Source organism: Phyllobates terribilis, unplaced genomic scaffold, assembly GCF_046119375.1.
Source record: "Phyllobates terribilis strain yellow unplaced genomic scaffold, ASM4611937v1 Scaffold_1__5_contigs__length_1240528914, whole genome shotgun sequence".
Taxonomy (NCBI): Eukaryota; Metazoa; Chordata; class Amphibia; order Anura; family Dendrobatidae; genus Phyllobates; species Phyllobates terribilis.
Window position 1 is genome coordinate 714,842,293 of NW_027362761.1, and position 13,010 is coordinate 714,855,302.

A 13,010-nucleotide genomic window follows, 5' to 3' on the forward strand; every position below is an offset into this window, starting at 1 on the left:
CCACACTTTGACCCCCGATGCCGGGAGGAAATCAACTTTATTCCTCCCTTCAGCGTTCCGGTTTCAGTCACGGAATGCTGTGGCGCGTCCATTCCATACAGATTGCTCAGTGAGCATCATTTACTGCGGCTTTACCCCCCCATATAATCTTTGGAGTGGGAGCACTAGTTATGGAGCCTGGGCTGACTAAAGGCCGGCTCTTATCAGTAAGAGATGCCATGTGGCTTATCAGGGAGTGTGGGAGATAATCAGCGCACTAGCTGTAGAGCAAGGTTACGTCTGGTGACGCCATTTCTCTGCTAGAACACCTGCTGCCTCACGTGACCGGCCTGCGGTGCAGAGGAGGTAAGTGGCTGACGTCACGACTCTCGGTCAGTAGACGTCTAGTTACAGCAGAATCTCGGAGCTTCGGTGGCGCACGGGTTTCCCGCTCTTTTCTTCCAGGTAATTCTCTGCCGTGACTGCTCTCCTTACCACACAAACTCTCCGCTCCCGTGTTACTTAGTGGGCAGCTGCTGCATCCTGCTGGCTTATCAACTTCTCTGCTGTGCACCCCGCCCTCCTCAGTCACCGCCGCTCCCGCCACTTCAAATTGGGGGCGCGGAGAGCAAGGGCTCAGTGGTGTCTGCTGACCGGTGAGTGTGCGGGAGTGCAGTGCTCTTCTTCCTCCCATGGAGCCATGCCCGGGGTAGGAGCAGCCTCCTCGCCCGGCTCTGTACTTGGTGCATGGCTGGGGGTTACTCTGCTCATTGTACACCTCCCACAGGAAAGCCTTGCCAAAGAAGTCCTCAGGTAGTTCCCCTGACCCCAAAGATGCGGTGTCGTTTGCACAGTTTAGGATAGACTAACTTGCGGCTGGCTTTCTTTTCCCCAGTAACATAAATGTATGAGGACTTTTTTTTTTGTGGGATTTGTTTGTTTTGAATCATACCATTAATCTTCCAATAAAATATACTGGGAAGCGGTGGTGGGAGTGGGGCGAGAGCTCTGTGTCTCCTCTGTCCGCTGGGTTTTGTATTTATGGTGTGGATTGTGCCTTATTATTGACTCTCCGGGGCAGTAAGGTCACATCAATGCAATGTCTTGTTTTTCTAAACTGTTACTCTTTTCTGAAACTATTTTTCTGTCAATTGGGGAAACTGAGCATTTGTTAGGAGTTTATTTATTTTTTAAATATTTGGGCTACATACAATTTATTTCTTGCTGGGGGGGCTGCTGTGGCTGGAAAAGGATAATATCAGGCCTTTTCACCCCTCAGCGTTCTTCACTTGCATTTCCTATTGCGGGTTGACAACTTGGAAAGTGCTTGACAACTTGGTCACACTATATAAATCCATGCAAACAGCATGGATTTATATAGTGTGACCCGAGAGAATGTCAAAAAATAAAAAAATAAATCTATACTTACCTTCCAATGGCCCCCTGTGTCTTGCTTCCCTCCGTTCTCCCTTGCCGGCAGCAGTACACTGAAGGACCTGCCGACGTCAGCGTCGCGTGACCCATCACATGACTGACGTCAGTGCAGATCCTTCAGTCCATCGCGAACTGCCGGCATGCGAGGAGGAGTGCACCGCAGGCCGCCAGAAGGCAAGTATGTTTATTTTTTATTCATTTTTTTTTTTTATTTTTTTTTTATTTTTTTTTTTTTTAACAGTTTCTATGGAACCCGGGTCCGGAGGAGAGTCTCCTCTCCTCTAGACCTGGGTACCATCTGCACATTGGAACGCATGGAATGTGCATCTACATATACAGTGATGCGTAATCCATTCGATCTAATGCAAGTCAATGGCGGCGAAAACGCAGCACTTCCGCAAAATAATTGGTAGTGCTGTGTTTTTTTCCGCAATGATAATCTGCAGCGGAAATTTCTGCAGCATGTGCATAGCACATGCGGTTTATCATTGGGGAACATGGCAGGCCTTCTACCATGTTTTTTTTAAGCGTTTCTGCAGCTTTTTTGCCGCTGCAGAAACGCTTAAAAGACACATCGTCGGCACACAGCCTTACTAGTTTGGACTGGACAATCCCTTTAAAGGCGTTCATCCAGGATTTAAGGTAAAAGGCTCAAAGCAGGGAATGTGGTAAAGTAAAACTTATACAGTCCCCAATCACTAAATTTTCCTGTATCTTTTGTGAACTGTCCTGAAGTGATTATGTGCCAACCATTTTGTACCATCCTTGGGGGTCACTGCGGAAGTCATTGATTGCTTGTAGCTGTCACATGCAGGGCTGTGGAGTCGGCAAGCCAAACCTCCGACTCCTCAATTTCCATGACTACGACTCCCTCATACATGACTCATGTTTAAAGGGAATCTGTCACCCCCTCCCTGGGCAATATCAGACCTCTACTATGGCCATACAGGGTATACAAAAGTAAATCTATACATACTTGTATGGCCATAGCAGAGGTCTGATTGCAGAGAAAAGCACCTTAATCAAATCTTTTTTTCTAGACTTGGCGTCCGGGGGACACCAAGCAATCCCCGCCTATGTGCTTATTATTCCCCCAGATCCCCGCCTATATGCTTATTTATCATATTCCCCCTCCCCTGCACTTCACAGGGTCCTGTGACAGACCCTGTGATGTGCACTGTGCTCCCTGACTCCTGGGCATGCGCAAAGCGCTGCTCACATAGAGCGTGCTTTGCTTCATCCCCGCCCCGTCTACCTGTGCTCTGCGCCACAGGGTTCTATTGCGCAGGTGCTGGTGGGGGGTCACTGTCACTTCCCGGTGCCTGCGCAATATAAACCTGCGGCGCAGTTCACAGGCAGACGGGGCCGGGATGAAGCAAAGCGCGCTCTGTGAGCGGAGCTTTGCACGTGCCTGGCAGTCAGGGAGCACAGTGCACGTCACAGGGCCCTGTGATGTGTGGTGGAGGGGGATAATTATTAAGCAGAGGCGGGAATTTAGGGGCATAATAAGCAGATAGGTGGGGATTGCTTGGTGTCCTCCGGACGCAAAGCCTGTGGAAAAAATAATTGATTAAAGTGCTTTTCTCTGCAATCAGACCTCTGCTATGGGCCATACAGGTATGTATAGATTTACTTTTCTGTACCCTGTATGCCCATAGTAGAGGTCTGTTATCGCCCAGGGGGGTGACAGATTCTCTTTAAGTGATAAATTTACTGTAGCACAGGCTCATCTCAGCTAAAAGTCTAGACCCTTAGATCAGGAATAGGACAGATACTTATAGGAAATTTCATAACTTTCCCAAATTCTTATGAAAAAAATATTCCCCACAAACTGCATTGAATTACTGTACCCAATTTATTATATATTTTAGTAGTTGGAGTCAGTCCATTTTATACAGACTCTGACTCCACAGCCCTGGTCACATGCACATTTGGCACATCCCTGCAGTGTAGTTTGAAAACTTTGCTTCATCTTCACATATTGAGGTGCGCATTGATTAGCCTTCCTATTTACTGTTTGACAGGACCATTGGTATTGTTTTGCTACTGGCCCAAATTGTGCAATCCCGATGGAGCTATATAAAGCAGCCTTGCCTCTGCTGCATAAGAAGCACAGTGAAACGGAAGCAGGCTGTGATTGGCAGCTAATAATATACTGCAGCCAACCTGACTAGCCTCAGAGCAGTGCTTACAAGCTAAATGGGAAAAGGCTTGTAAATACTATGCATGTCCAGCCACCTCTGCTAGTTTAGGCAGCTGGATGTGATTTGGCTTTATCACATTACCTGCTAGTAAAGGGTGCATGTGGGGATAGAATATAGTTTATTTCTATAAATCCAGGTCTATTGCCTTAATGTTAAATGGCTATCCATGGAAATGAGTAGTCACAACAGCACCATAACCTGGAGCTGTGGAAACAAATATTCCAGTGGGTTCTGTGATGCACCAGAAGACTTAGTTTTAGGATACATTTATGTGGCAGTTATTGCATTAAAATCCTTTAATACTCATTTTTTAGTTTGTGTGGTAATGAATGGTGTCATTCAAAACTACAACTCAACTTGCGAAAAGCTAGACCTCGTATGACTAGGTTAACAAAACCTAAAGTTATGGCTCTTGGAAACGAAGTGGAAAAAACTAAAGGGCAAAAAAAATTAACATGCAAAATAAAAGCTCAACCAGTGGCAGAGCTCTCTTCCCTTGGAGTAGGCACATGTGCTCAGCTGTGCATGCATGTTAATGGGTATGCTGGGAGATTAGCTGTTTAAAGGAATATTCCAACGAGATGGTACTTATCGCCTAATCCAGTGATTAATAAAGGAGGCACTATAGCACACTGTGCTCTGCTCATCCAGCTGTGGGTTTGTGGTCTACTGTTCTGGTCCGTTAGGATCCCTGTAGTCAAACTCTCAACTATCTAGTACTTATTCTGATGGACAATAAATGCTTCACACTGTAATACTTCTCTAGAGTAGGGTTTCATGGATCATTTCTATGGAAATTGTGAAAGCAGCTGAATGCACATGGGCAGCCACTAGTCAGAATGTTATTCTAGGGCACACTTCACATGTGAAATGATGCCCACGATGCAGAAATGCTCTGGATTTTTTCCTGAGCGTTTCTGCATCTCCCTGGTAGAAAAAACGCATGCAGATTGTACATGTTTTTCATGCCAGGGATAAGCGGATGTGAAGCGTTCTTCACATGCATTTCTGCATGCGGGTTGACAAGCGCTTTCCAAGCGATTTTAGCATCACTTGGAAAAGTACTTAACAACTTGGTCACACTATATAAATCCATGCAACCGGCATGGATTTATATAGTGTGACCATAAAAGAATGGTAAAAAATAAATATATACTTACCTTCTGATAGCCCCTGGTGTCTTATCTGATGCGTCCTGGCTTGCCGGCAGCTCGCGGTAGACTAAAGGACCTGCCGACGTCAGCGGTCGCGGGACCATCACATGACTAAATGACGTCACCGCAGGTCCTGGTGTCCACCATTAGCTGCCAGCAAGCCGAGACAAGGACGCCGGGGGCCATCAGAAGGTAAGTATAATATTTATTTTTATTTTTTTTACAGGTTCTATTTTACCCAGGTCCGGAGGAGAGTCTCCCCTTCTCCAAACCCGGGTACCATCTGCACATTGAAACGCATGGATTCTGCAGATGCAGTGATGTGGATTCCATGCGTTGCAATGCAAGTCAATGGCGGCGAAAACGCCGCGCTTCCGCAAAATAATTGGAAGTGCTGTGGATTTTCCACAATGATGATCCGCAGCGGAAATTTCCGCAGCATGTGCAAAGCACATGCGGATTATCATTGGGGAACATGGCAGACCTTCTACCAAGCGTTTAAGCGTTTCTGCAGATGAATTGCCGCTGTGGAAACTCTTAAACGCATAGTGGGCACACAGCCTTAGTCACTTTTAAAGGGAAGCTGTCAGGTCCCTCATGCCCTCCAACCCAGCAGCATTCTCTGATGTATTACTAAATTCCCTGCCTAACCAGCCCAGTATAATTTTGTTGAGTTTAAAAAAAAATCATTTATAAGGTCCTCTTTTCCTATGCTAATTAGGGCTTTGACTAGTCGATGGGGTGTTAGTTTTCCCCAGTTTAGTCAGTTCTTTCAATGTTATCATGCCCCTGTAGGCGTGATAATAGTTTACACGAGTCAGTGTCATTGCTAGCTCATGCAAATCTTGCAAAAGCGTGGCCCTCATTTCACCAGCGTCGCTGTGCCTCTGTAGCCAGGTGTACGTTTCCCAGCTTTAGAGGTGCACTGCTCATGACTGGAAGTTGAGAAGATTCCGTATGACACCGGCCTGTGCAAATTATCACACCTACAGGGTTTTCATTTATAAAAATGAAATGACTTCAGGTTCTGTCTGAGTATATTCCCTGTGGGTTAGTTTAGTTGTCATAGGCACAGTTGTCATGGCCTTGTTAAACTAAAGTCTGAATAGATTGTTATGGTTATTAAGCAGGCTATTGTCAGGATGTGGTAAGTTTTCTTTCTGCAGACTCTCAAATTTCAGTATTTCCTTACCCTTTATGTTCTCCAAACATTGTAAGATGCTTAGAAATGTATACAGCAGTCAGTTTAAACATAATCACTGCTTCTGTGGTTTTTCTGCTGAATTTTAGATATCACTGATAAATACTCCTGACTTATCTCACCGACAGAGTGGTATGAACTACATAAAATGTGGTTCCTAGGCATTTTTTTTTCCTTACCATATGTTGGAGCAACATCCATTGTGGGCAAGATTCTGAGGGCCCGATTAATGAAGACCGGCTTTGTACACCCTGGTTTTGAAGATGGTGGTTGCTGGAGTTAAACACCTGATTTTTGAAGGGATGCATTCCTCTTCATGAATCTGTAGCATCTGACAAGGGGCTTGTGTCTCCATGCGCTACACCAGAAATCTCACTCCATTCAGATACTGCAGGGGAAATTCGGACGTAAAGTGTACCTGTACCCCACAGCTCATCTTGAATTGGACAAGCTGTAGCATTCTGCCTCAGCTCAGCCCACTATGTTGGAGCAGGCAGAAACTGGTGAGGAATGCCAAAAGTTGCAAATGTAGGTGCAACTCAAAGCTTTTTAAACAGAATTCTTGCTTGACAGCTTTCATGAATTCAGCCCTGAGTTTGTTCTTCTAAACTCTGGGCTGAATTGAAGGGGTTGTCCACTACTATAGAGCATGCCCCCAATGTATTTAACTTGTGCCGATAAGTGTTTTTTTAAATATCTTTAGTTGTCTTTATTGCCTGTGAGCAGCGCTATTGCTGGCTGCTCACAGGCAACACATAACCCCCGGCTGCAGCTGGCTCTGACATCCGCTGATGTCACGTCCTGGGTGTGACTCAGTTCTGCGCTCCCTGGTGAGTGATGGTCTGTGGGTGGGGTTTCTCAGCGTGTCACAGCTCAGCATTCACTGTGTGCTTTCCCAATGAATGCAGGAGAGGGAAAGTGTGTGGTGGAGGCTGGGCTGTGACACGCGGAGGGGAACCCCGCCTACAGCCCAGCATCCACCGCGGGGAGCTCATAACTGAGTCACGCCTCACTTGACGTGTCATCAGCAGAAGCAAGAGCCGCATGCCACCGGGGGAGTCACGTGATGCCTGTGGGTGGCCAGCGATAACTCTGCTCACAGGCAATAAAGACAACTATAAGGCTATGTGCCCACGATGCTGAAATGCTCAGGATTTTTTCCTGAGCGTTTCTGCATCTACCTGGCAGAAAAAAATCATGCGGATTGTACATGCGTTTTTCCTGCCAGGGACATGCAGATGTGAAGCGTTATTCACTTGCATTTCTGCATGCGGGTTGACAAGCGCTTTCCAAGCGATTTTAGCATCATTTGGAAAGTGCTTGTCAACTTGGTCACACTATATAAATCCATGCAAACAGCATGGATTTATATAGTGTGACCCGAGAGAATGCCAAAAAATAAAGAAATAATTAATTATATACTTGCCCTCCGATGGCCCCCGGTGTCTTGCTTTGCTCGGTCCTGGCAGCGGTAGAGTGAAGGACCTGTCAGCGTCGCGTGACCCGTCATATGACTGACGTCAGCGCAGGTCCTTCATTCCATCGCGAAGTGTCGGGAAGCAAGGAGGAGCACAGCATGGGCCGCCAGAAGGTAAGTATACATTTTTTTTTTTTTTTTTTTTTTATTTCTTGTTTTACAGCTTTTTTAATGGTACCTGGGTGTGGAAGAGACTCTCTCCTCTCCTACACCCAGGTACCATCCGCACATTAGAACGCCCCAATTACGCAAGTACAGATGCAGTCTTGCGGAATTGGCGCGTTCTAATGCAAGTCAATGGCGGCAAAAACGCAGCACTTCTGTAAAATAATTCGTATTGCTGCGTTTTTTTCCTCAGCGGAAATTTCTGCAGCATGTGCACAGCACATGCGGATTATCATTGGGGGACATGGCAGGCCTTCTACCATGCGTTTTTGCCCCTGCGGAAACGCTTAAAAAACGCTTTGTGGGCACACAGCCTAAGTGTTTTTGTAAATACCTATCTGCACAGGTTAAATACATTAAGGCAATTATAAAAAGTAGTGGACAATTTTTAATATATATTGACTTTTTTTTGTTTTAGTGTATTTGTTTTTCCAGGATATCCCCCTGACAGCACCATGGAGGACGTCCTGCTTATCCTTTCAGGGTCAGGAAACACCGAAGGGTTAAACCCTTCCCTCCATCCACACCTCAGTGTTTGTCCTGTCTTTGTGAGGATAGGAACAGAGAGGAAGAGGAGTGCAGGAGAATCACACCTGCTAGCAGGCTCAGGGGATCAGGCAGCTCAGCATCCCTTTCTCCCAGTCAAGAGGTCTGTGGCTGCCCCACCTCAGCCCAGCCAGTGTAGTGCTGCTCCTGGCTTGGGAGCGGTTTCCCTCTGGTGAGGGCTCTATGCTCTGGCGCCTGCCTCCTGCACGGGTTCTTCCGGTGGTGTCAGGGGAGTGCGCACAAGGCAGGGCATGCTATTTGAAAAATTTAAAGCGACTGGCTGCATGCCTTCCACGGTGAAATACAGGAGGTGGGGAAGACATCGGGCAGGGAAGTATAAAAGCTTTACCTGTGTCTGACTTCCCTGATGTGCTGGAGACTGCTTGAGATGAAGGCTCTTGGAAAGTCAGAGACCCCATCTGAACCATCCATGGTGCATGTCACTGGGGAGGGTGGTTGGCATCCTGATGGAGGGGGGTAGCGGAGCGGAGCAATCTAACAATGCTGGTTGGAAAAGCCCCCCTAAAATATGGCAATTCTGTCCCTCTGTTTTGTAGGACAGGGGCCTCACTAACCCACCAATGATTATTAAAAAGGATAATAAAAATCGGTGGGGGGGGGGGTGAACAGTTGCCCCATATGTTACTGCAGGCTACCTGAAGCGTGGGGGAAAGAGTTGCTAGGGCTGCACCTCCCAGTATCATCGGGGATGAGCAGCTGTCCTTATGGCTATGAGATCTGTGATTCGGGAAGACGTTCGGACTTCCATCTTTGGTCTATTTTCCCCCCAAGACGTCTCAGCCAGGACCCTGGGCAAAAAGACCAAGGTGGGAAATGGAGCTTTTCTCAGAAGACATGCAGTTCTTTGGATCTGAGGATGACGAGGAGGATGTACCATTGGATCCACTGGAGGAGGGGAAAAGATATCTCTTCATCAGCGGATACAGATGAACTCTTGAGCTCGATTAGGAACATCATGCAGGTGGAGGAGGCCCAGAAATCTCAGAACATACAGGATGAGATGTTCGGGGGTCAAAGATTCCAGAGGCATAAGGTTTTTCTTGTTAGCAACCACATCTGTGCCATGATCCTTGAAGAGTGGAAGGATGCCAAGAAAAGACTGGTGATTCCATGGGACTTTAGGCTGTTTGCCCTTTGAACCGGAGGACATTACGCCCTGGGAGGAGGTTCTCAAAATGGACGTTTCCATTGCTAAGGTGGCCAAGAAGACTTCAATCCCGTTTGAATGCTCGTCCAGCCTGAAAGACCCCCATGAACGGGAAGGTGGATAGCCTTCTTAAAAGGACTTGGGAGAGATCTGCAACCGTTATAAAAACAAACATTGCATGGACCTGGCAACCGAGGTGGAAGCATCTGCGGGTTTAGGATCTTGAACAATTCAGGTCAAAGGCTCCTAGGGAATCAATTCTCAGGGCCTTTCCCCTTCTTAAAATGGCAATGGGCTTCATGGCAGACGCATCGGCGGAATCTGTAAGATTTGCAGCCAAGAATAGTGCTCTGTCAAATGCAACTAGGTGAGCAATCTGGCTAAAACATGGTCTGGGGACAGCCAGTCAAAGAATAAACTGTTCCATTCCCTCCTCAGGAGCTAGGGTGTTCGGGCCGATGTTTGATGATATTCTTGAGCAAGCATTGGCTGAGAAAGGGTTTCTGGAGGATAAGCCTCAAATAGCAGCCCTTTCGTAGAGCTAGTCCCTCCCATAAGCCAGATTATAAGGGAAAATTTAAAGTGCAGTAGATGGAGCTACCCCAAGGAAGGCAAAAGTAGAGGGGGGGGGGTGTCCTTTGGCTCTGGGTCAGGAAGACAATGACACCGCATGCTTGGGGGGGGGGGGTCTGAAGTCGTTCATCAGGGGCTGGCTGGAGATCATGCAGGATCTGTGGGTTCTAAGAAGTGTATCTTTGGGATACAGGATAGTTTTCACTGTTACTGCCAGAAAGATTTATTGTGACAAATTTCCAGCACGGCCGATACCTCTCCCATGTGGGCGGAAGTACAGGATCTGCTAAAAATGGGAGCCATACCCGTTAAATCATTGGGTAAGTTTCAACAAACTGTTGACAATGGAGTAAATTCGGTTGACCATTCCCCTGATAGACCGAGGTGCTGTGTACTCTAGATCTCAGGAAGTCTTACTACTGTGTCCCCATCTATCGCTGTGATCAAAAATATCTAAGGTTTGCAATAAAAATCTGAGATCGAATCCATAATTTCCCGTTTCGGTGTCTAGCCTGATCTCTCTGGGTTTTTACATAACTGTTAGCAGAAATTAATCCCTGTCTTAAATGGGCTACACTGATTCCTTGCCTCGATTTCCTACTGGTGGCGGGTTCTCATCAGGAGCATCTAGATCACATAAGTTTCAGTTTCCACCCTTCAGAGGCTAGATTGGCTAGTTGGGGGAAATCAGATCTAATTCCCAGGACCAAGAAAGTGTGTTTTGGAGGTTACTTAGAGTTTAACCCCTTCACAGCCTTGGGATTTTCTGTTTTTGCACTTTTGTTTTTTGCTCCTTGTTCCCAGAGCCATAGTGTTTTGATTTTTTGGTCAATACTGCCGTGTGAGGGCTTATTTTTTGTGGGATGAGTTGTACTTTTGAACAACATTACTGGTTTTACCATATAGTGTACAGGAAAACAGGAAAGAAATTGCCAAAAAAGTGCAACACCACAGATGTTTTTTTTTTTTTTTAACACAATGTTCACTGCCATTATTCGTCAGGTCATTAAGAGTATAAACACCAAACATGTGTAGGTCCTTTTTTTATTTAAGTGATGGAAAAATTCCAAAGTTTGCTTAAAAAAAAAAGCACCATTTTTCGGGATCTGGGGCCGGGTAAGGGCTTATTTTTTGCGCGCCGAGCTGAAGATTTTATTGACACCATTTTTGGGTAGATCCAATGTTTTGGTCGCCCGTTAATGCATTTTATTGCAATGCTGCGGCGACCAAAAAAACATAATTCTGGCGTTTAGATTTTTTTTTCTTGTTACGCCGTTTACCGATCGGATTAATTTTTTTTTATATTGATCGGGCGATTCTGAACGCAGCGATATCAAATGTGTATGTGGGTATTTTTATTTTATTTTGAATGGGGCGAAAAGGGGGTGATTTTAAACTTTTTTTTTATGTATTTTAATATTTTGAAACTTTTTTTTTTCTTCACTTTTTGCATGCTTCTATAGTCTCCATAGGATACTAGAAGCAGCACTTGTCTGATCGCCTCTGCTACATAGAGGTGATGAGCAGATCACCTCTATGTAGCAGAAATGCTCCTGTGCTATGAGCACCGACCACTAGGTGGTGCTCATAGCAATCAGCACATGACAACCACTGGGGTCTGCTGCAGACCCAGGGTTATGCCCACCCATTAGTGACCCGCGATCATGTTACAGGGTCACCGATGGGCGGGGTAAGTGACGCGCTTCCCACGCGGCGATGTTGAATGCCGCTGTCAGAGATTGACAGCGGCACTTAACATGTTAACAGCTGCGGGTGGATTGTGATTCCACCCGTGGCTGTTGTGGGCACATGTCAGCTGATTCTCACAGCTGACATTGCCCAGTTCAGTGTGGGCTCAGCGCCAGAGCCCACGCTGAACAGGCGGTGACAGCCTGGTGCATACTAATACGCCCCAGGCTGTAAAGTGGTTAAGAACCTCATTTATACCCGTAATAATGCAGAAGTCAATGAGTCTATATAGATTAGTTTTCAAGGCGTCGTTGCTCTCAGAAGTGTATTGAGGATCCTTGGATTGACTGCCTGCATTCCATGTGTTAGGTGGATTCAGTTGCATGCCAAAAAGCTATAAAAAGCTGTCCTGTTGGCCTGGGACAGGCGTCTGATATCCCTAGACAATGCGATGATCCTTTCAAGTGTAGTAAGAAGATCCATGGTATGGTGGACTCTTCCAAAAAAATCTTCAGGTGGGGGTAGCTTGGACCTCTTCCCCGTGTGTAGTAATTACCATTAGTCAGGTTGGGGTGTTCACGTAGAAGGGATGTTTTTCCATGGGTTCTGGTTTCCAGAGATTCGTGCAAAATCTTCCCATACCACCCAAAGCTCCCAGTAATTTGAACCCCTGAGTCGGAACCGTTCCCTGATTATTTATTTTTTTAAATAATGTGAAGGTCCTGTCAGACAACACGACGGTGTCGTTTCTCTACTTCAGGGTCTCGCTACAAAATAATTTCTTTGGGTGGAAAAGACTCCTCAATCTCTGCTGTCCATCTAGGAGCCCAAAATCAGGTAGCAGACTTCTTATACAGGTGGAAGATCTGTCCCATGGAATAGGAACTAAACGGGAAGATTTTTCTGTTTAGTCTGCCATTGGGGTACTCTGGACATAGACCTTTTTGCCACAAGGGTAAATGCAAAAGTTAGGAAATCCTATTCCCTGAATCCCCAGGACAATCCAGAAGGGATAGATTCTGCATCCCAACTATAAGGCAAGGACCTGTTGTATGCATTTCCACTGCTAGCCTTGATTACAAGAGTGCTAAGGAAGGTTGTAAGAAGATCAGGCAAGAATAATACTAATAGTTCTCTTTTGGCCAAAGAGGATCTGGTTTCCTCTATTGGCCAAGATGGCGTTGGAGCCCATCCTGCTTCCTTTGAGAAAGGAACTCCATCAGGGTCCCATTTTCTATCAGAACGTGAACAGATTACATCTCTTGCCGTGGATCCTGAGAGGCAGATCCTATGGTCCCGGAGGCTTTCAGACCAAGTGAATACTACCTTGCAGGCGAGTCGGAAACCAGTTACCTCGGCCATATATAGAAAGATCTTTAAGATGTTCTGCTCGGAATGTGGGAATGCATCTTTAGATATC

General features: G+C 46.2%; 1 protein-coding gene across 2 annotated transcripts in view; it reads left to right on the forward strand.

Annotated features, from left to right (window-relative positions):
* Nucleotides 1–318: 318 nt before the first annotated feature.
* Nucleotides 319–13,010, forward strand: part of ACSBG2 (acyl-CoA synthetase bubblegum family member 2) — a 73,210-nt gene continuing 60,518 nt past the window's right edge. Inside the window, exon 1 of one of the 2 annotated variants that reach the window (XM_073686277.1) lies at nucleotides 319–444. The gene's annotated coding sequence lies outside the window, so the exon portion shown is untranslated. Of the gene's footprint in view, nucleotides 445–510; nucleotides 636–13,010 lie in introns of those variants that run through there. The other variant, XM_073686278.1, reaches the window with a different exon arrangement.